Source organism: Priapulus caudatus, unplaced genomic scaffold, assembly GCF_000485595.1.
Source record: "Priapulus caudatus unplaced genomic scaffold, Priapulus_caudatus-5.0.1 Scaffold435, whole genome shotgun sequence".
In the NCBI taxonomy this organism is placed as follows: Eukaryota; Metazoa; Priapulida; class Priapulimorpha; order Priapulimorphida; family Priapulidae; genus Priapulus; species Priapulus caudatus.
In genome coordinates, this window is record NW_014577496.1 from 347,478 (window position 1) to 352,161 (window position 4,684).

The window sequence follows — 4,684 nt, forward strand, 5'->3', positions numbered from 1 at the left end:
TCAATGATATGGCTATACATCGTTGTAAACCCTAGATCATCAACGATGTCATCAGCATACTGATAAAAAATGTCGTCAAGATCGATCGTCACTGGCCCCGGCTGTAACTCTCCGTCATCAGGACAAGAAGATAAATTACCCGCCCCAGGGTCACTATCAGAAGCAGCGCACTCCTGAGTAAGCTTCACGGAAAAAGCCAAATCCAAAACGGGGGATTCCCGAACTAGCCCCACGGGGAAAATCCCAACTAACTCCACGGGGAGTCTCAACTAACTCCACGGGGGGAGTCTCAACTAACTCCACGGGGGAGTCTCAACTAACTCCACGGGGGGAGTCTCAACTAACTCCACGGGGAGAGTCTCAACTAACTCCACGGGGGGAGTCTCAAATAACTCCACGGGGGAGTCTCAACTAACGGACCCGACGGAAGGTCGACATCCAAAATGGGCGCTGAACCGAACCGCACCAACTGACGCCCCAAAACAAGGGTAGACGCCCATAGCTCACCGGTACATCCTCGTCTAGCGGATCATACGGCTCCAGATAAAGCGGGGTATGCTTAACTATCTTATCCGCCACACGAAGTGACTCCGCACGCAACGAAAACTGAACAACCGGCGAAGAGTCTACCAAAGGCATGACATAGTACGATTTGCCGACAAGGTCCACACTAAGACCCAACAAATCAATGCCCAGCAGCACGTCAAACGGTAACTCCTCTACAACGAAAAAACGATGCAAAAACTCGAACTCAGCAAGACGGAACTCGAGTTCGATGAGCCCACTAGACCACCTAGCATTACCAAAAATACCCCTCAAAAGGTTCTGAGCCTGCGAAAGCTTCTTTCCTAAAGTCAACCAGGGACGAGCTGACTAGGGAAACCCTAGCTTCTCTATCTATCTCAGCTGCTACGAACGTGTCTCCAATTACAACTGCAATAGTGGGTTTCAGTGCATTATCTTGCTCACTCTCAGCTGGTATCAGAGACGAAGTCTGCACGAACTTCATTGACCTATAAGTGGCGTAGGCTGCGTTTGCACCCTAGCCCTGTCAAATGTCGGGCAATCTTTTTGCAAATGGCCCGGCATCTTACACCGAAAACATACCACATTGTAGCTTTGCCTAGTGCCTGCCCTAGCTTTGCTAAACGTTGTTCTGCCCTGAGTCGGTACAGTTTGTTGAGGGGCGGAGTTGTTGCCTTTATTAATAAAGTTCCTTTGAATCAGCGCGGAAATATCATTATAATATCTGCGATCCTCGCGTCGGACTATCATAAAGTTGTCCGCAAGCTGTCCTGCATGTGCCACAGAAATTACTTCGGCCTGTCGCAAATAGTGTCTGAGATCTTCATTACATACTGTATAAATAAACTGATCAACAAGCACCGTCTCCAAAACTCTATAAAATTGCGCATGTCGCAATAGATCCTGAAGTGGTTTAAGCCAACTGAAAATATTTTTGCAAACGCCCTGCAAATTCCTGAAACGTTTTATCCAATGATTTCCCTGCTGTCCTAAAGTTAACTCTATATGTCTCTGACGTCAAATTATAAGCTGCGAGTATAGCCGTCGTTACTAGCTCAAAGTCCTGTCTGACGTCATCTGCTAAGCGAAATATGCATTTCTGGGCTCGCCCCGATAGAAATGGCTTTAAAATAGCCGTCCACTGATCCCTAGGTTTATTTTGTGCAATACAAAGTCTCTCAAATGTCTGCAAGTAACAGTCAATATCGTCCTCCTTCGTAAGTTTTTGCATGCCCACTAATTTATATACCGACGTACTTGACTCTCTATGTCTAGCGTCTGCTACCGTATTTCGATCCGCAAGTAACTCTGTCACAAATGATTGCTGTTGCTGTTGCTGTAATGCTTGTTGCTGTTGTTGTTGCTGTTGCTGTTGCTGCATAAATAACATCATGGTCTGCATCCCCGGAGAAAGAGAAGCTGCCCCTGCCTGTTCGTCATCTGAGGATTCCTTGGTAACCCTCTCAGGAGGCATTTCTTTCGTGTGTGTATAAATTTGTATTCAACTTAAACGGCTCATGCAACCTGGCTTGCTTTCCGCAAAACCAAGCTACAACCATAAGTAGGCTTACTTCACCGCTATATCGTGTATATATTGTTGTAGCGTTTTGGTGCCTTCCTGCGACACCCGAAGGCGCCACCAGTCGACACGTAGTGACTAGCAATAACCTTAGGTAAGAACACTCACCCCGTAGGTCCGGATGCGTTGACATGGCCGTATCGCTGCCACCCGGCTCCGCTAGCCACCAGAGGGCCTCAGTGCTACTGCGCTCACTCCGTAGTACCCAACCCGGCGTTCGTTCCGGCTCCGGTGCGATAGCGTGGTTAGTCAACAATGCCACACCACAAACATGTCAACGGGGCACCCCACCCCGCTCTGCTGGCCTTACGTTACGTCTTATAATAAATGTCAACCCGGTGTATAAATAAAGGCTATACAGATATAGGCGTAGCCAGACAAAGGGCTAAATAACCGGCAGGCTCTCTACTACGTACACGGCTGCTCACAGTATAGGCTAGTTTCTATCCTGCATGTGAAGCGTTGGCACTCCCCTCTCTCTACTATTTAAGGAGTCCATTTAATACTCTACTCACTGTATTATTTACTCGCCCCACAACAACATTCAACAGGACAATACAACTGCCTACTCACCAACCGTAGCTCTTAACTGTGGCCGACTCTCTGCGGGGTCTCACCCACAAGCCACGTCAACACATGGTGAACCGGTATGGTAGGCTGTACCCAGTAAACGTACGCTAGCTGTCGTTCAACCATATTCTCCAGTCCTCCGCACACAACTCAGGCCGGCCCTCTCCACTCTATGCCATCACAGAGGTGAACTAGCGTACGCGCTGCGGGGCCTACACTCACTCGACTCCGCCACGAACTCGAGTGTTATTCTCACTAGAAGACGCCCGAGACGTACAAACTCGAGTGCTAACCGTCGTCTAAACGCCCGAACACGAACTGCCATTGTTACTCTTAGCCAAACTCCGGCACAAAAAACACAACGCGGTGTCACTCCCGCCCACACACCCGAGTCAGATGTCTTATACTCCCTCGCCACCCGCGGCGTTACTCTCCGCCACTAGACGGGGGTGGCTAACCCACCCAAACATGGCTAAAAGCCGCACCATGTAGGCACTCGACTATCCAGCAAGCAACAAATTGTTGAGCACGGCAGAACCTCATGAAAACGGCACACAACAATAGTACACCCAGACATCAACAAATAATTATAGCAATTCAGCAACACGCGAACATTATACTCATAACGCTGCCCGTGGTTCCCCAGTGAGCTACCTCACAAGGTGTACCTAGGTCTGGAAACTTGTGGGTGACGCGGTGCACCGGGCGCCACAGCTGTATTAATAAAGAAATGTAATTCTCATCTTCTTCGTGTTTCCGCCCCTATGACAAAAATCGTATAGGCGGGGCAGAGACCCCACCAAACAATGCACACATACAGAGCAAATCAATCGCCCTTGAGATGAAAATGTCAATAAGACTAGGCAACGGAATACGCAAAAACAAACGCCAACGAAACATGCCAATTAATACAGTGGAAGATACGCGGATCCCATAATAGCACCGTGATATGCGAGCGCGACAGGCGCCGCCTTTTTACTGGCAAGCCCGCTACTGAACGACTAATCGTACCTTAGTCTACGTTAGTCCTTCAGTTGAAAGCTAAGATGGCTTACCACAAGCAATGCCGAGCAACGTCTGCAAAAAATATCCCAAACCACGACGGAGGTGTTGAGTAAGTGAGCAGCTCGAGTCATGAGCGACAAACACGCGGCTTGACCCTCAGCTGACAGACCTACTGTTCGTTTAACGAGGTCAGTCTCCTTAACGACATGGCATGATGCAGAGTCAAAAGTAACTATGCAGTCTACCATGGTACGGTCTATCCGTGCGCCATACAGATACATTCTACTTAACTTATCAACAAACACACTTGCCGCGATATCCATACTAGGAAGAGGTACTTAGCTTAATGTAGCCTGCTTGTCGCGAGGGCCACTCCCACCGACGGAACCAGGTAACGTTACAACTCACACAACGAGCATGCCTGTCTCGACTGCGGCGTGGCCAAAATGTAAGGTTTTGATCCAATTACAACGGATCGGTTTGCCTGGTCGTACTGGTGAAATATAAGTGGCGCGCGAGTCAACCTCGGGCGGTCGTTATAGTACGTCCACTGCTGTGGACTTGTCAGGCTTGCAGTGATCGCCAGTGTTCGAAGCCTGTAATGTAAATCGATGTGAATGGCTTCGATCCGTATGTGGCGGTGTTTGACCGTGACACACGGTAAATGCGTGGTAAAATACATTAACAGGCATTATTTTATTGAAAATTCCCATATTTACTTATAAAAATCCAAGAAGATGGCGCTGTGGCTAATGTAAAGCATTTGGCTCTCGAACAATCCCAGGGAACCCTCGGCCTTGCAGGGTCTGCTGTGTTTTGTTGCTTAAATGTTCAATGAAGTGCGCACAGTATCGTTCCACTATCCGCCAGCGAGTGAAAATACCAAAAAAATTTCCCTCTTTGATAGCCAACATGAATTGGCGCCGGGCATTTATATTTGGCGAAAAGTAAAGGAGCCGCGAAAAGACAGTACAGGTACAGGAAACTGGGTCACGTCGGAGGACG